General features: G+C 36.5%; 1 long non-coding RNA gene across 1 annotated transcript; it reads left to right on the forward strand.

Moving 5' to 3' along the window:
* Positions 1-207: 207 nt before the first annotated feature.
* On the forward strand, positions 208-8,357 carry LOC146882434 (uncharacterized). Its single transcript, XR_014985055.1, has 2 exons — positions 208-413; positions 8,031-8,357. It is a non-coding gene; the product is annotated as an uncharacterized LOC146882434 (long non-coding RNA).
* Positions 8,358-20,151: the final 11,794 nt, after the last annotated feature.

Raw genomic sequence — 20,151 nt, forward strand, 5'->3', positions numbered from 1 at the left:
TTATATTCTCGTTGTGGATGTGGTGGCGGTTTTGACAATAGAGGATGAGGTAGCTTCCTCCATTTATATTTTTTAATTTCAAAAGGTATATTATAAATTATAACTGAAATATATTATATTTTGAAATGTATATTTTTCAAAATATATTTTATTTAAACAATTTGAATCAAATAATTTAAATTTTATTAATTTTATAATTAAGAGGAATGTGGTCATTTCATTATATTTACGGGGTTGAAAGAAGAAAAGATGGATATATAGGAACACTTAATTTGAAATATTATTTTTTTATAATCTTGGGAATTGATTGCATTGTTCTGACCCGTGATTCGTTCATTGCAGAAATGGAGGGCTGCATCGAAGAAAGTCGTAACGAAAGAAGGATGGAAGAAAAAGAAAGGATGAATAAATCGGTAATGAATTTCTGAAGTGTTAGAAATAGTTTAAGTGTGAGTTAAAAGTTTCGTATTGAATAGAATAGATAAAGTTAAATATTATATAAGATCAAAGGTTCATAACACAATTATCTTAAAGTTTTGAATATAAAAGTGGTGTCAAATGTCACATATGGATAAAACTAATGTTATATATATATATATATATATATATATATATATATATATATATATATATATATATATATATATATATATATATATATACACTACAAGAAAATCTCAATTTATCTACCGATTATTACATACGGATTTACATCCATAGGTAAATTTAATATTACATACGGATATTACCTACTGATTGTAATCCTTAAGTAAATTAAATATTACCTATGGATATTACATACGGATTTTAAAAAATATTATTTTTAATTTATAATAAAATAATCCGTATCTATGAATCGGTAGATAACCTCACACATAATGTTGCCTCGGACCTTACCACTTTCCCTTTCCCTTACCACTCCTATTTTTCCTCCCGACTCTTCTTCTTCTTCCTCAAAATTGAGGTCTGCCCAAAACTAATGCAAGCCGTCATTTGCTTGCTCACATGTCACTGCGTCCGACCGCAGTCTTCGCCTCACTATTAAAGGCCTTTAGGTCAATATTTGCAAGCCTCCTCGTCACTGTTCATCAATCATGGCTTCACTGCTTCTAGGCCTTTGTTTTAAACAATGAGCACCCACACAGGTAATCCATTCCCTTTTTCAATTAGGGTTTTCATTTTCGCTCTAATATTTCTTTTTATTTTCGTTTTCTCTGAACGTGCTTAGTTGAGCAAGCATAAAGACACTATCCTATTTTGGCACTTAATGCTCCACTTACATATAATGCCCTTGTTTTGAGTAATGGAAAAAAAAAGTGCTTTCCACAAACCGTTAACAACTGGGCTCAGCAAGAGGATGGCAAAACGTGTCAATCCAGCTCGTTTTGGCCCAACTCGTTTTGGCCCAACTCGTCTGTGGTCCGTAAAAAACGGGCTGGCCCATCAAACAGAAACGGACCGATAATCACAACTCGTCCCGTATTGGATGGGCTGCACTGGGCTGACCGTCCACTTTTTTTTTCTTTTTTTTTCTTTTTTTTTCAATTTTTTTCAATTTTTTTTAATTTTTTTAAATTTTTTTAAACTTTTTTTAACACCCCATTTAATTAATAATCCTAATTAAAGGAAATGTCACACAGAATAATATAGTAAACAAGGTCCTGGAGTATAAACATTACTCCTTACAATTATCCCAAAAGAACTAGGAAAGGATTAAGACACACCACGATGGTAGTCACAAAAGAGAACAAGAGATCTAAAGTATTAAAAATAAAGTTCTAAGACAAGGTGGTACATGGGCCACAACCCTAAAGTAAGGCATAAACAAGCAGACTCCAACCCAGATAGTCTATGCAGCGGAATCACCATTTTCCTATTGACCATAAGGAGTTCTCGCACTTGCTCACATCAATACATTGATGATAATTACAAAGAGAGGAAACCACACACTAACAATCAAACAAGCAAAGGGTAAGCTAGAGCAGAAAATGATTTATCATACAGTTACATACAATTTCATAGTCCAAGATGCATATGTCAACTAATCATGTTATGACTTGCAAACAATACACTAAGACTCAAGACTCGACTCATCCGGATACATATAATTAGTCGGATTCAGCGGATGCTTGCACTTGTGGTGGCCTTTACTGCTCTACCGAGCTAATTGTTATAGTGTTTCATCCCCCACACACAAGGTTAGCTCTTAAAGTGTTCCAAGCCTCCTACTACTCTCACCACTTGAGTATGTACGCTCTATATGAGAATAACTAACTCTTTAGAGTGTTAGGATGCAATACTTACCTTGAATCCTTACTAAATCATATAAATGAGGCACCACCATGAACTCCCACTAACAGGGGTCATGAAATTACGTCCTGACCAACTGAGGCACCACCATGAGATCTCACCTAGAGATTCATGGAATTACGCCCTAATCAATGAGGCACTACCACAAAACTATCGTGGAATTACGTCCTAACCATACCAACAACATGTTCCATTAAACAATATAACATTCATTGCTCATACCAATTCCATGTCACTTTTATAACCAACCAAACCATACATGTCATATGCCCAGATCATGTCAAACTCATCAATCACAATCCCATAATTCATCTTACTCATGCATATTCACTAATTTCATGCTTTATCATAACGATTCAACCAAACAGGTGGCAAACACCCAAAACAAAGAAGGAAACAGAACCTAAACGCTCTCTCGCACAACTTCTCACTCAGTCTGACAGGTCTCGCTCAGGCGAGAGGGTTCTCTCACTCAGGCGAGCCCCTATCGCCTAGGCGAGAGCTCGAAAAGAGGAATAGTGGTGTTATCGTGTTCACTCGCTTAGGCGATATCTCCTCGCCTGAGCGAGATGGCCCCTTGCTCAAGACTATAGCTCGTCGCTTGAGCGATAGCTCGTGCAACACCTAGGAGGGTTTTCTGATATTCTCACTTAAGCGAGCTCCACTAGCTTGGGCGAGATTATCAGATCTCCTCCTTTGTTCACGTAGGCCAGGACATAGATTAACCCATAACAATGTGGCATATACATCCATATCATGTTAAGCATCATACACACACCATAAGCATGAAACAGAACTGAAAAACAAGCAAAACACAACCAAACTCGAAACCTTAGCTTCCCTTACCTGGAAAGAGCTAGCAAAACGACTCTGACACTTAAGCGAATGAGCACGACAACTCCCGCAACAGATTTAAAAGCTGAAAACCTTAATACAGATGGGGCATAAGATTATTACAAGGAACCCTAACAGTAATCACGAAGAACCAAACTAGAGAAAAAGAGTAAGGACAAACACCACTTACGTGACTTAGAAAACGTGACTGAGCTAGCTTGATGACGAATGGGATTCAAACCCTAGCAGAGCCTCTGTGGGGAGAAAAAGGAGAGGAGTAATGACTGCAGAATGAGGGACCTTGGCTGCTTTAGGGGCCTTGGCACTCTATGGGTCAGCCCTTAGGCTTTGGCACGGCCAGCCATTGGCACTAGTCCGTTTACACAATACGGGTTAGAAAATGGAACTCTTCCGTCCTGTGACAGGTTGATGGACTAACGGGCTAGTCCATTTGGCTCGTCCTTTTTCTTAAAGAAAAAAATTGTTTTTTTAAACTTGATTACCTCTAAAATTATTGATTCGAAGTGAAAAGATAAAGAGGAGAACACTAAAGTGATATATGGAGATAAAAATCACATATTCATTCATGAAAATAAACTCCTAAGAACTTGGATTTCATTATTCACGTTAACTATTAATAAAAGTGAGGAATAAAAAAAATATTGATATGGGCCACGGGCTAGGCGACAACCAACCTGTCATGTAGCCTAATGGGCTGACGGGCCAAACGGGCTAACGGGCCAAAATTCTTGACCCAACCCACCTTTTTCTCTACGGGCTGACAGGTTGGCCTGTTGGACCTAGCCTATTTTGTCACTCCTAATCAACTATCTAATCTTTTTTTCGTTTTTTAATCAATGTCTACAATACCTTACCAAAAAAAAATATGCATAAATGAACACATACTACTTTTTTGGACGAATAAATAAACATACAAATAACACAATGCAAATTTTATATGCATATTAAAAACACTAAATCCATGCAACAACATAATTAAATTAAATTAAATTAAAATTTAATAAAAAATTTAAATTAATAAAACTAATTTTTTTAATGCTTAAATACTAATTTAGTCTTTATTTTTGTTGAGTTGTTCAACTTAATCTTATTTTTTTCTTCAATCAACTCCCAAATTTCGTTAATATTTCTCAATTCTAATAACCTTGTTTAAATAATTAACAATACAGTGAACAGATGACGCAATCTGTCTAACATGGTATGTTTTCTCAATGTGTGAATCCCTTCGTTCTTCCATATGAAAACATCTGTTGAGTGAGTGAGTGAGTCACCAACATGGAGATAACATAATTTTTTCGCACGTGCCTCACAATTCACAACCAACATTGATTCATACTTTAGACGTTTTAAATGCGAGTAGTAAGCATGACTCTGGTGATGGCTCCAGTCTCTGACAAAAGGTGGCAATGAGATGGTCGGTATTGGCAATGACAAAGTTCGAAGTTTTGCAAGTAAAAGCTACAATGGAAAGCAAGAATCTCAAAGAGGTGCAATGGTTGTTGACGGTGCTTGAAGTTTTTTTAGATGAAGAAGAATGAAAAGAATGCACCCATGGTGGAGAAGAATGAAACCCTCACACGATGAGAGATCAATGTCACTGGCGCCATCGGCGTCCTCAGTTGCATCGCAACAATGCGGTGGCTGGTGCTTATCGTGCTTTGTGGGTCATGGATGAAGAAGCTGTAGTGGATGGGGTGAAGAAGGAAACCCTAGCGTTTGTGAAAAAGAGTAAACAAATAGAAGAGGAACACACATATAAGAGAAACACATGTTATGTAACACAAATTGGGGCACCATGGTCATTGTGCTGTTAATTATTTAAACGACGTTACCAAAAAGGACTGAATTGACAAACATTAACAAAAATTAAGACTTGATTGAACAAAAGAATGACCAAATTAAACAAACTTAAGAAAAATAGGGGCTAAATTAGTATTTAAGCTTTTTTTTTAATTAATAAAGTTAAAATTGACCTTCAGCTCAGGCCTGTTAGTTTTGAAATGGTTGAAAAGCCAAGAAGGGGGGGTTGATAGATCTCTTGTTTCTGAGATAGCCGTGACCTTTGATTGCCAAGATCTATCAAGACACTTTAGCACCTTGATGTTTAACTCTTCCTTGTCAAATTCCTTACCCAAGCCTATGAGATGGTTGACTATGTGAGTGAATCTCTTTTGCACATTCGCTATGGATTCTCCTTGTTTCATCTTGAATAGCTCATATTCTTGAATCAAGGCATGCTTTCTAGCTCTCTTAACATCATTGGTTCCTTCATGAGTCACTTCAAGAACCTCCCACATTTCCTTGGCACTTTTGCATTGTGAAACACGAAAAAACTCATCCATGTTGAGAGATGAAGTGAGGATATTCTTTGCATTGCAATCATATTGGGGTCTCCTCCTTTCTTCCTCATTCCATTGAGTCCATGGCTTATTAACCTACACATCATCAACAATATTTTTAGGAGTATATGGTCCATTTATGATTGCATCCCATATCCCTTGATCTATTGACTCAATAAAGATTTTCATCCTAATTTTCCAAAATTGGTAATTAATGTCACTAAACATAAGGGGTCTATGAATTGAGGCACCTTCACCAAAGGGTAACTTGTTTTCATCCATTTCAAGTAGTTCAAAACAGATTTAGGACCTTACTTGATCAAATTTCAAGTACCTTGCTCTGATACCAATTGTTAGTTTTGAAATGGTTGAAAAGCCAAGAAGGGGGGGTTGACTTGGCTAGTTAAAACTTTAGGCTATTTTTGCAAGCTAAAAACCTCCTTTAATTGAATCAAATAGATCACCAAGTTAGGATGCAAATAGTACTGAACTATACACTTTCAATCGATCAAAAACAGAGTTAACAGATTGATTTTACTAAACAGATTCTGTTCTGGTATAATCAATCGATTGAAACTGAAAAACAGTCGACTGAAATACTGGGAAAAATGCAGAAATGTGAATTTGAATTTTAAACCAGAAATAATGCTTAAGAATGATCAAGATCAGTTCCAAATGATTATACAAACATGCTCAATGCTTCAGATGCTATGAAAACATGCAAGAACATGAAAAAGATGATTAAAGCACAAGTTCTTGAAAATTTAAAATGAAAATGCAAGAGAGAAAGGTTAGAGAAGAGAGGACACCACGGATTTTTATACTAGTTCACTCAAACCTGAGCTACATCCAGTTTGTCAAGGCAACCTGAGCTTGACTTTGCACTATTTCAAAAGTTTTACAAAGAATCCACCCTTACACTTCCAAAATATGCAAAAACACCACAAAAGACTCTTGAATCACACAAGAATCACACCAGCACAGCAAGAACCCTCTTGCAGACCTGGAAAACCACCAGGCACACACACAAAGCTTGAGAAAGATCAAACCTTAGTGGTAGCACAACGTTGCCTACCACAAACCACTTTCTCCAAGCTTTAAACCAAGCCAAAACCTTCAAGAATTGATCCAAGATCAATCTTCAACAGCTGCAACACCTATGATCACGAAGGAGAGAGTTTCCACATGTTTCCAGAACCAAATCGTGCTCTAAAATGATCAACAGACCTCTCTTTCGAAAATCACAGCTTTTATAGTCAAACTGTTACGAAATTCAACAGGTTGATTTTCAAATCAATCGGTTGATTTCACTTAACTTAAGTGAAATCAGTCGATTAAAAACTAAATCAACTGATTGAATTTGTTGCAGTTTAAGACTACTGCAACCAGCCTTTTAACCTGTTAAAAAGTCATTCAACAGATTAAAAGAGACATTTTAACCTGTTGAAAACCATTCAACAGATTAAAAACACACAAAAGACCAAACTACATCTAATTAATGCTTTAAGGTCTACAACATGAATTACAAACTACAAGCACACTTTCTTAATGATGTAAGTACATGGAGAGCACACATTCCAGCCTTGATCACCATGGATATCATTAAATCTCCTTTCCTTCATCAATGTAGACTTCATTCCAATGTTTATGGCTTCAAGATAGTTCAAAAGAGCTTCATTCAATCTTCATCAAATCTTCAAGAAGCAAACCACCTTGGCTTCTCATGTCAACAAGGCCGAGTATCTCGAATTTTAGTCCGGGTAAGTTCGTCTCAACCTTAGACCTGGATCCGTCCATCTCGACCTTTGATTCGAGACTATCCATCTTGAACTTCCGCCTAATGTAGGCATCTTTACCTTTGGTGTAAGACCTGGGAAAAATTAATGGATTGATTAGAGTCGTCAATTTCATCTAATTTAATTATTTTATTTATTATAAAATATGGAATAATTATTTTTGAGATTTAAGTTATTGTTTTATGTATTTAATTCTTTATTTAAGTATAGAATGTGATAAGATGTGTTTATAAAAAAATTGTGGTGCGCCATATATATTGAGAAAGTTTGTAGTTTGGTGGTTGTGGTATGTGTGTTGTGTATGGAAGTATATAAGTTTGAATCTTATGCAGTGTTTATTTTATTTTTTCTCTCTTCTCTTTTGGTGAGGCCCACGAAAAACTTTTTATTTCTCTCTCCCTTCTATGTTTGTTGCAACATCAAATACCACATCTTCTGTTCTTATTTCCTTATCAACCCTTGTTGCTGCAACACATAAAATAAACAACAAGATATTTTGATTTTGATTTTCTAAATTTCCTTTAATTTCTTGTAACATAAAATAAACGACCAGTGATGAGTCATTTTTTCCTCCATTCCACTAGCCTTTGTGTATCCATTTTATAGTTGTTCAGTGCTTAATTGTTTATCTTTAGTGTGTTTTCATTTGTTGGGCTTTATTGGGCCACTATTTCGAATTTGGGTTAATTTCACATTATTTGGCCTAATTTTCGTTTTTAATTATTTTTAGGTATTTGGGTGAAGCAAATTTTGGAGCTTAGACATTAATATTCAGCTTAAGAGAGTTGTCACATCATTGCCACGTCATTTTCACGTCATCTAAGTGAATGGGCAAACATTTGAGGCCCAGTAGTGGCATTTTTGTAATTCTGAGTGACATAATGACATTTTTGTAAATAATGGTGGCAGAGTTGATTTGACCACGAGAATTAGGTCTCTTGGCATGCAACAACCACATAGCTTATTATCCAACCTCCATTTTTACTCTCTCAAGCTTTGGTGGGTGTCCATAGAGGTGTTCTTCTTATTTTTGATGTTTTTGCACTAGTTTTTGCCATTTCTATTCACATTTGATAGCACCCAATGTGGGATTTACGTTTTGAATGCATTTGGAAGATTGGGCATCTCATTTTGTGAATTTAATTGACTTAGAACAAAACCCATTGATGGGGTTTTCGGATTTATATATCACAACAGCGTTTTTCATTCCATTGAAGCTTTAAAATCTCTCTTTTGCTCTTGATTTGCGTTTTTACAATTCGTAGGTTAGGGTTTCATGCCTTTTTTGTGAATTTCGTTTTGAAGGGCTTGTGTGCTGCATTTCCATGTCTAGCTAAGCTTTTTGGATTGATTCCTTGACAAAATTGAAATGAAACCATGAGATTGTTGGTCGTTCTTGGGTTGTATTCAGAATTGCATCTGTTTCAGGTTGCATTTTGATGATAAACACGTTTTTGATGCGTGCTTAATCTCAAATTCGTGTGTGCACTTTAGTGGCTCATATTCATGCTTAATGACAATGAATCCATGGTAATTTTCGCTTAGTTGATTACTTAAGGTTCATGAGATCAAATTCGAATAGAACAATCAATTTGGTAATCTGTGATTGGTGGACTTTAATTGAATCAAGGAATCATTGCATATATAACTGATAAATTTCTCTACATTGCAAATTTAGTTTTGTGTGAAACTGAATCTGCCAAACCCCCCTGTGTTATATTATTGTGTTCATATGCAAAATTGAAGCTTTGGACGAAAATATTGGTCGTTAGGAGACGACTTGGTTCAACTTTCGCATACTGCATTTAACTGTTCTAATTTGGTAGGGTGCGACCTCTATTAACTAGACTTTAGGGTTGCTTTATTTTTAGAATCTTAATTGGCAGATTTAATTCTAGAATATTAATAGAAAAGATTAAGGATAAAATAATTATAGATTAAAAGGTAGGGTTTTAGGGAAGGAGATAAAACAGTTTTTAGAGTTTCTAAAATGTGCGTAAATAGGTGAGGATAAGAAACCGAGAGACCTTGAAGGGTTGAGAATGGAAAGCAAGGGAGCAAACCAAAGAAAGAAGAACGGGTAAACAAGGTAGGAAAAGCTGAGTATTGATGAAGGATTATCTTATTTCCTTTCTAGATTATGAATATGGTGAAGAGTTATATAAAGAAAACTCAAGGAAATCCCCACTAGACATTAAAATAATAAGCTATCTAGATGTGAAGGTTCCTTTCCAAGAGTTCAATAGGAGAAAAGATTGTTTAAGGTGCTTAGAAATAAAAACAACAAGAGCAAGATCAAAAACGAAAATGCATTGTAAGAAGAGAAACAAAGAACATGGAAGAGAAGATAGTAGTGGTGATGGAAGTGGAGCACGCCACTCTTAGAGGGGGCAAAGCCAAACCAAGCTCTAGAGATGAGTGTATGGTGCAGCCACTTGCATAACAAGATAATGCAAGAGTGTTTCCTCTCCTTGGGAGGAGGAATTGCTCACGGAAGTGAGGTTGAAAACAAGAGTGTTTAGATTCAAAGTATTCAACCCTTTTACAAGTGGAAGAGCTCCCCTTAAATAGATGGTCTTAGGGGTCTCTAAGCAAAATACAAAAGATGAAAGGGATAACTAGAAAAGTAATGAAACCCTAATTCTAGAAGCATCTCCAAGCTAGGCACAAAATGAGATGGTGATGTTGCTTCCTATGTTGATTCTCGGTCAAAAGGGTGTAGGAAGAGACAAAAGTGGTCTCCAAATCATGCAAAGGAGCATAAAGAGCAAAAGAGACAAAAGGTACAATGTCTGCTTTTGCTTTACCCTCTCCTCCACGTCATCCATGCCCTCCAATCACCATGCGCCACCTATCAAGCTTGTCTATACAATATTAACCTACAAAACAACTTAAACAAGGATTAGCATGTTGGCTTAAGGTTAATTAATTTTGGTCAATGAGTCAACCTTAGTCAAAGGTCAACAAGTCAACCAAAATTAAGTCAACCAAGTCAACTTAGAGAAATCAAGAAATCAAGATGGAAAATAAAGAAAGGGACATAGAAGAATGATCCTCCCCTTTGGTCATGCTCCTAGTAATTCTCCTTAGGGGAGTCTCCATGGTTCTTTGGGTGGTCAATCCTTCACCAAGTATTTCTTTGTTTGTGGTTTAATGCATGGTTTTTGGTTGTTCTTCTATGATGTATGTATGCGATGCTTGAATGCTCTTTGTTATTATGTTTTCCTTGTCCATTGAGTATGTAAACCTATAAGCGTTAAAGGCTTTTTAGGTTGGGTTTTTGAAATTCATGGCATGTAGGTAAGGTTTTTCGTTGCAACGGTAGTTCACATGGGTTCCATAGTCTTGATTCGTTTTCTCTTTTTTTGAACTTCGATTAGTGTGGAGGTTTACGTTTTTTTTTTTACTTCCGAAGGAATTTTCTACCATGATTGTAACGCATTGTCGAGCAGGGGTATACTCAATCACGTAAGCGTTCCAGTGCACCTGCATTATTGTTTTTATAATTCTTTCTTAAGTGTTTGGTCAACTGGGGTTGCTTAGGAAGTTAGAGGTTCTTCACGTAAGTTTTCTACGATTTTCATTGAATTTTATTTGGTTAAAGAGAGATGTTTTGCAAACAAAATCTTGCACGTGACTTAATGTATTTCCTTATTTTGATACATGTGAATTTACTTTCCTTTTTACTTGGCTTTTGGTGCTAAACTTTTGCTGCACGTGACTTAATGTATTTTCTTTTTACTTGGCATGTTTCCTTTTACATGTTTTCTTTTTACTTTCCTTTTTGCATGGATTCACTTAAGTGCATTGGTGTTTTAACGTGAGGCTTTTGGGTGCATCCATACGGTGTTTGGATAGTCTAAGTGCATGGTGTAGTGTATTGTTCCAATACTCTCTAGGCAATCACATAAAATTATGTTTTCTTGCTTTTAGCTATCATGGTGCAGTTCCCTTTTTCTTCATCTTTCTTTTATTATTTTCTAGTCTTGTAGTGGCTGATTTGACAACCATGCATTCGGTACAACTTTATAGTTGGGTACTTTGATGAGTTGGGGTAATATGCATGAGTCATGTGGGTTACATTTGTGTTTCACGTTTTCTTTTCGTTTCCATTGACTTAATTCTTCCTTTCTTTAGCTTGTAGTGACGAAGTGACCTTTGTATAGATTGTGCTAGTTTCTTTAGAAGTCTTTTTAGAATAATAGCATGTACATGAGGGTTTAAGTTGCTGCAGCAAAATACACCTTTTTATTTCCTTCCCCTTGGGCATAATTCTTTATCTTTCTTTTATTTCTTTTGCCATTTGGCACTTTATGTGAATGCATGGAGTTGCCTTCTTATTTTCTTTGGATTTTGTAGTAATTGCTTTGATGCTTGGGGAACCCACAGGATGCATATTATCTTGTACCTTTTTGTTTTGGTTCTTTTCTCTTCTCTTTCGGTGTATTTCAGAATAGCTTTTAGGTTGCTTCTTGGGCATGATGCGATAATGTGACTTTGTTTGATTTGAATACTATTCATTCTATTAGTTGCTTATATGAATTAATTGAGGGAGTGATCTTGAAATATATGTTGTGTTGCGTGTGAGTATCTTGATTTCCAATACCATAAACATATGTTGATTCAGTTGGTTTATGATAGTGCATGGTTGTGATGATATATTTCATGTGTTTGATTGGTACTTGTATCTTAAGATTTATCAAAGATGTATACTTTTGCTTCGGTTCGTATTTTTGGTGGAATTAAGTGTTGTATGAGGTTTTCCATACCTAGAGACCCATTGAGGACTTTTTTGTCTATGTGAAGCAGTGGAAAGGGGTCCTCTTCGCCTGTATGAAGTAGTAGAAATATCAGAGATATCTACTTTTGCATGTGACAAGTGTTCCTCTTCAACTGTGTGAAGCAGTGGTAGAGGATTGGTCTGAGTACTGAACTCTCTCGCTTGTGTGAAACAGTGGGGAGAGGAAAGATGTTTGGCCTTAATTCTGGCTCATTGCTGAGTATAGTGCTAGATGTGCGATGCACCGATGTTTTTACTCATAAGTCCTTGAAGAATAAGGGAGATTTCTCTTTGTTGCGATGGCGAGACTACTCGAACCGTCTATTTCTAGGAAACTAGATGTGTGGTGGCGTAAAAGGTGGTAGAAAACCAAAGCTTGATTGTGATTACCATGTTTAAGTGTTTTACTTGGATATGATGTTGAATATTATTTGTCATGTTTTGTTTTGCTGAAATTCTATTATATATCATTGGTTATGGTTATCATTGTCACACTTTCAAAAGGTTTGCCAAGGTTTTAGAAAATAAAAAGCATTCTAAGGTTATGTCTATTCAAAGTGATCATGGTGGAGAGTTTCAAAATGAAAAGTTTGAACATTTTTATGAAAAATGTGGCATTAAACACAACTTTTCAGGTCCTAGAATGAATAGATCACTTGAAGAACTTAGTAGAACCATGTTAAATGAAAATTCACTACCAAAGTATTTTTTGGGCTGATGTAGTCAACACAACTTGCTATGTGTTAAATTGTGTGTTGGTTAGGCCTGTTTTGAGTCACATAAAAGTATTTGATTGTAAATGTTTCATCTTAAATAATGGTAAAGAAGAACTTGGCAAGTTTAATGCTAAAGCGAATGAAGGTATATTTCTTGGTTATCCTACACATAGTCATGCATATAGAGTATATAAAAAAGGCTAATGATTGTTGAAAAGTCCATGCATGTGGTATTTGATTAAACTAACCTAAAGTTGCAAGATCAAGTGTCAAAGAATGCAGATGATGAAGATATGGCATTGGAAAAGTAATCTGGTGCAGAAAATCAACTAGTTGAAAAGAAAAAACAGCTGACCAAAAAAGCTGCAAACAGGAACTTACCTAAGGAGTGGATTGAACCTAAAGGGCTATCAAAGGGCAACATCATTGGTGATATTAGTCAGGGAGTATCCACTAGACGCAGACTTACTTATTGTGAACATGTTGCATTTGTGTCTCAAATTGAACCTGTAAGACCCGAGAAATTTAAATAATTAAATAAATAATTATTTAATTAATGCGGTTCATGGGAGCCTTTATGGTATTTAATGTGGTTTGTTATGACGTGGAAAAGTACTAGCTCAAATGGTTGAGAGTACTTAGTTATGTTGAAAGGACTTGGGTTCAAGTCCTATGTATGCTAATTGTATGCTATTTTAATAAATGTATTGTTTTAATGTTATGTTTGAACGTGAGTAGTGATAATGTAATCCTAAAAGTATAGGAATTATTACAAAACATGAATTGGTTATGCACTTGCTTTGTGATTAAATGGTTGTGTTCAAACTTTCCTAACAACGAAAATTGGCATTGAGAAAGAGAGTTCTAAAGGAGGTTTTTGAGTGAAAGTTCAGGACACCAAGTGCATTTGAGAGGAGGCACGTATTGGATTGGTGGTGGTGCAAGAAAGGTTCCAATTATTCAAACTGAGCGAGGATTTTTAGGTTAGGGGAGTTTCTTTTCATGTATGCCTGTATTGTGATTATTTTCGTATTAAAATGTGTAAATATGATGCCTCTGCTTAATCACAATCCTTCATTTTTACGTTTCTAGAAAATCTCCAGAAACTGCCTGGCGGCTTTGAATATATCGTTAGGCGACGCATGAGAGTTAACCCAATTCTGGGTTTTTGTGATGAACCGCCTGGCGGCAAGGGTGACTCCGCCAGACGACACGAACACTATGCAAAAACAATAATTTTTCGTACTGTTTTTGTATGTTTGGTGCAGAAGTCCTCGTGACTTCTGGAAATTTGTTGGTTGTGTATTATGTGTTGGTGATTATGTTGTAATCTAAACGAAATTGGGTGCTTGATAATGCTTGGATATCATGGGGGCTTGAGTGATCATGAGATTATGAGAAGATTTGAAATGAGGGCAATTAGGAGATTGATTCAATAGTCTAGTTGTTAAATTAATTTTGGCATTTTGGTTTCTGTAATTAATTTATGGGATTGTGAATGATGTCGACCAAGGGTGTGGTGAGACGAGGCGGCGAAGAAGAAAGAGGTATTTGCACAACGAAGAAAACTGGGCAATTTGCCTAGGATCTGATACGCCGCCTGGCGGCGTATGATCTGCCGTTAGGCGATAGCTAGAAATTTCTAGCTTGGTGACAGACAATGCTGGAAATCGTGTTTTGAGAGGTTGGTCCATGGTGTAAAGTTGGAGGAACGAAAATGAGGCTCTGGAATTGTTGGTGGTTTAGAATAAGTAAATGAGAGGACATGAGAGTATGATTTGTTGGATATGTAGTTTGGTGTTGATGTAGAAATGGTAAATTAAAAAGGAAGAAAGAGTGGTTCTAATGGGAAGTGCAGGTTCTGGAAACTTAGTTTCTTAAATATGAATAGTTGGATGATAAGTGATTATGCAATATTGGGTGGGACATTACTCATGGTTTGTATAGTGTGAGTTAAGCATATTGAGAGCAGGTTTTGATATTATTGCAGGGCAGTAGAATTATGGTGTGTGAATTGTAAAATTACTGGATTGGTAGGCATTGTCATAAACTTGATTGAATTCTTATACAATAATAGTGCACTTGGTAAACTAAAGACCTTGAATAGAGGAATTGGAAATTTTGAAGCATAGGTTCTTGAATCATAGGAGAGTGGCAGACTGTTAAGAATTTCACCTAGATCGAAGGGGGTATATCTAGATACTTGGGTGTTCATTCTATTATAAGTTTGATCCGTCTAGGTGCTAAAAACCAGTTGAATTTTGCTACTGGTATAGCGCCTGGCAACTTGGGTGTGTGCGCCAAGCGATAGGAGTAGCAGGAGGTTCCTACATAGCGTGGCGCTTGGCGTAATGTGTGCTCCGCCAGGCCATAGACCCTGCAACAGTGGGTCTGTGAGAGGAGTGGCGCCTGGCGGCGAAGAGGTCCTGCTAGGCGGTTTACACAGTAAATTCGCCTGGCGGCGCTTAGGCTGCGCCAGGCGATATTGTTGCAAGTATGGGCTTTGCGTGTTGTTTATACGCATTGATGCGAACTTGGATCAGGAGATGCTGTGCCATGAGTGGGTAGGTTCATGGATGGTGGTGAACACATGATGATATGAACGGGGAGGTTCATATCCAGTTACTCTCGTGTGAGGATACGAGCGGGTAGGTTCTATGTTCCGTGCTCACACTTGAGAGATGCTACGTTCGGGGAGGTACATAGCTGGTGGATTACGTGTGTTGGACTACGGGCGGGCAGGTCTGTAGAGTAGGACTACGAGCGGGGAGGTTCGTAGAGCAGGACTACGAGCGGGGAGGTTCATAGAGGCAGGACCACGAGCGGGCAGATTCTTGTGAACATCATAAATCTTGTGTCCAAGGTGAAATGTTGTGTGATTTGAAGGTTGAAAAACCATGGGGTATTAAGGACTTGGCCAAGAACTAACTAGAATAAAACAATTTGGTGTATTGTTAGGTTTATTGAATTAATTGATTGTTTATTTTTGAGCTCACCCTTTCTGTTTGTGTTTAGCGATGATCGTGTGATTCGTTACACAAGAGTAGATGATGTTACAGGTGATGCTAGTGATGCATAGAGACAGAGAGAGGGCTAGCTTGGGGGCTCTTGAGCTAGGGATTTTTATGATGTTCTTTCATTATGTTGGATTTTGAAAACTTGTAACAAGATTATTATTTAGTTATGTTTAAATTATGGCACGTTGAAAAATAATTTGAATTTTCCCACGTTTGGGAATAATAAAATTATGTCGATTGATTTTCTATATTTTATTTTATTTATTTAATTAAGTAATTTCCAGTAGGGATGTTATAGAACCTAAGAATTTGAATGATGCTTTAAGTGATAGTAATTGGGTTGTTGCTATGCAAGATGAGCTTAATCAATTCAGAAGAAATGATGTGTGGTCTCTGGTTCCTAGAAGTGATAACATGAATATAATTGGAACTAAATGGGGTTTTATAACTTAATGGTTTTTCAGAAATAAAATGGATGAAGATGGTAACATTCTTAAAAACTAAGTTAGGCTAGTTGCTAAAGGGTATAATCAAGAAGAATGCATTGATTTTGATGAAACATAGACACCTGTAGCTAGGCTAGAAGTTGTGAGATTACTATTAGTATATGCTTGCATGTGTAACTTTAAATTGCATCAAATGGATGTGAAAAGTGCATTCTTAAATGATTTCTTAAATGAAGAAGTGTATGTATCACAACCTCCCGGCTTTGAGGATCACTGATGAGTCATTATTTCCCTTATTCGATTGCCTTTTTTGTGTCATTTTTAGGGTTGTTTAGTGCTTAATTGTCTTTTGTTAGTTCATTTTCCTCAATTGGGCTTCATTGAGCCATTATTCCGAATTTTGAGTAATTTAGCATTAATGGGATTAATTATTTTTTGTAAATATTTTTAGGTATTATGATGAGCAAATTTTGGAGCTTGGACATTTATCTTAAGGTTAAGAGAGAGTTGCCACGTGATTTCCATATTATTACCATGTCTGTGCCATGTTAGTCAACCCGTCCACGTCATTGGCCCACCATTTTTAGCCCATAGTGGCCATTTTGTAATTCTGAGTGGCAGAATGACATTTTTGTAAATAGGAATGCCAAAATTGATGTGACCACGTTTTTAGGTAATTTTTCTCATGGCAGCCACTCTCTTCTTCTTCACCCAAGTTGTTTTTACGTTTTGGAAAGCACCCAATATTAGGGTTCATGCATTTTGTTGATTCTTCCACAAATTGGAGCAATTAGTAATGTTTTCTACACATTATCTCTTTGAATTTGAGTTTTATGTCTTATTTTCTCCTCTTAACTATGCATTTCAGTTCATATTTTATTGCTGATTCGAATTCCATGGGCAACTAATTTTCGTATGCACTAATTCCTTGCAAAGAATGAAATGAAACCTTGAGATTAATGTTTTGTTCAGTTGGGTTTTGTTATTTCTTCGTTTGGGATTTGTGTTTGCGTTTTAGTTGAAGAACCCAATCTGTTTTTGCTTACTTTTTAGAGTGGGAAATTCATTTTAGTTGATTTTCATGCTTAATGAACTACGAAAAATTCATGAACGTTTACATTGCTTAATTGTATGTTGAATTCATGGTTAACCTGCGCTTAGTTGTTTAACAACGAGTTTCTTGAGGAATAACGAAACCAATTTAGTTTGTAATCTAGAATGGGTGAAATTTCATTTGAAGCAAGGAATCACTACTGTTTTCGTGACTATTTAATCAAATTTGCAATTACGTTTTATTGTTGTGTTGAATTTTTGGAATTCGCCACCCCCCTATTGTGTTGAACTACAATCTGGAACCGTTGAGTGAAAACAATGGTCACTGGGAAACGACCTTGTGTTAACACTTGAGTACTGCATTTAAATGTTTTATTTGGTTAGGTACGAGCTCGATCAATCACCTTTATCCTAATCACATTTTCAAATTGAAAAAAACCTTGTATGATTTGAAACAACCACCGCGATAGTGGTATGAACAACTTTCTTTTAATCAAAAGGTTATGCTAGACATGTTGTTGATAAAACACTCTTCATTAGAAAACATGAAAGTGATGTTATACTTATTAAAGTGTATGTTGATGATACCATCTTTTGCTCAAATAATAACACCATGTGTGAAGAGTTTATTGCAGCTGTGTAGGGTGAATTTGAGATGTCCGTGATAGGTGAGCTAACCTAATTTCTAGGGCTGCAAGTCAAGCAACTCAAGCAAGGAACATTTTTAAGCCAATCAAAATGTTGTTTTGACTTGTTGAAGAAGTTCAAAATGAAGGATTGCAAAGATGTTGCCACTCCAATTACCGCAAACTGTCTTATGCATGCAGATGAAGCTGGGAAACAAGTTGATTCAACCAAATATAAAGGGTTGATTGGTTCTTTTCTCTATCTAACAACAAGTAGGCCAAATATTTAGTTTAGTGTGTGCTTGTGTTCAAGGTTTCAAAGAGGATTCTCAAGTATCTGAAAGGAACAACCAATGTTGGTTTATGGTATCAAAGTGATTCTAACATAACTCTTAGTGGTTTTTCAGATTCTGACTATACATGGTGCAAATTGGATAGAAAAAGCATAAATGGAACATGTTACCTACTTGGCTTAAGCTTAATACCATGGAATAGCAAAAAGCAAGCCTATGTGGCACTTTCCACTGTTGAAGCTAAATACATAGAAGCTAGACATGGATGTGCTCAAGTCATATGGTTGAAGCTTGATCAGTGCGTATTTTTGCCCTCATTTAATGTTTAATTCTGAGTATTTAATTGAATTTATGTGCTTAAAGAGTGATTTAATTGACAATTTTAATAATTAGGCTATTTGAACTTGTGTGATAAAAATGTCTTAAAAAATGATTTTTAGTTGCAAAATTATTTTTGAATATTTTAACGTTTGTTGATGCAGCTGAAGTTAAGATTAAGCTCATTTAAATGTGGGAAAATAAATTGATTGAAGTTACAAAACACCTTTGAATAAGGCTAAAATCAGCAAGTTCTGGAAAAATCACTTTTGCACTCATACATTACTTATACACTCCCATATTTCCAAATGGGTCTCACAAAACCTACTTCTACACCCCTACCTTTTTCTATTTTCACCCCTCTTTTCTCTCATAAACTAGATGCACTTAGATCTGTCATGTGGCAATGCTCAACTTTTAAAATTGGCCAACCAGTAAAAACCACGTGGGCTCAATCTCCATTAAAGAATTTGAGCCAATAGCATGTTGCCACATCATCTCATCTTCACCTCCCAAACCCTAAAAAATTGTGGCACCATCATATTCTCGCCGGTGTGTAGCCCACCACCGTCAGCCATTAAGGTCGACCACTACAATAGTGTTCAGCCACCACAGTTCTGTCATCATCTCCGCCACGAGTAGACGCTACAACACCGTCAAGCCTGCGACGCAAATCTGTCCAGGCAAAACATCATGGATCTTCAGTTCGTGTATGCCACCTGCACCATCATGCACGACACAGAACTCCAACGTTGTTCCATTCCCGCTTCTACTTCGTTCATCACGTTTAGATCTAGGAACTATGCAAGCAACAAGCACTGGCGCCGCAACCAGTCACGACTATCACCAACAAACCTGCTATAGTAGCAGTAGCGCCTCTATCATCTTCACGCATCTACTCGTCAGAAATATGAACCACCATGACGCATAACTCCGTTCAAACAGATTTGCACCAGAGAGTTTAATCAGAACACAAATCTACAACGAACGCATCCACCATGCACCTACCACGGGGCTGCAACATCGAATCCTGCAACCATCATGCAGGAGCAGAACCTCACCTGAACCACCAGCGTGACCAAACCAGCGTCGCCATCACCATCAAACACCACCTGCACGGAGAGCACAACAGCCACCCAAGCTTCATCCACGCACCTGTAGTGGCGCGACCACGATAAACACGGACCAAACGCAAATCACGAACCAAGTGGCACTTGAACAACAACGAGCACAATTCATGCTGCGGCAAAAACCCTAAGGGAGGAGAGGGAAAGCTTCATTTGAGAGAAAAAGAGGAATGCCACATGTCAGCTTCTTACTGGACAATCAAAGAGTTAAAATTAGTCAAATAATCAACTCTAGGCACAAAGTGGTCAAAGTTGGTCAAATAAGAGGGGTTGAATTGGAAATATTGATATTTTTGGATGTCTCTGCAAATGTGGACTATCAAATTTCAAAAGGATTGATTTGGAAAATTAATACAAATATTAGTTGGTGATAATTTATCGCATATCTTTAAGTAATTAATTAATTTAATTATATTAGATATTGATATTATCAACCAACTATATTTGTCAAATAGTTTATATCTCTCAAACTATT

This window comes from Vigna unguiculata, chromosome 10 (assembly GCF_037176805.1).
Source record: "Vigna unguiculata cultivar grain cowpea cultivar isolate G323 ecotype 2 chromosome 10, ASM3717680v1, whole genome shotgun sequence".
NCBI classification, from domain to species: domain Eukaryota; kingdom Viridiplantae; phylum Streptophyta; class Magnoliopsida; order Fabales; family Fabaceae; genus Vigna; species Vigna unguiculata.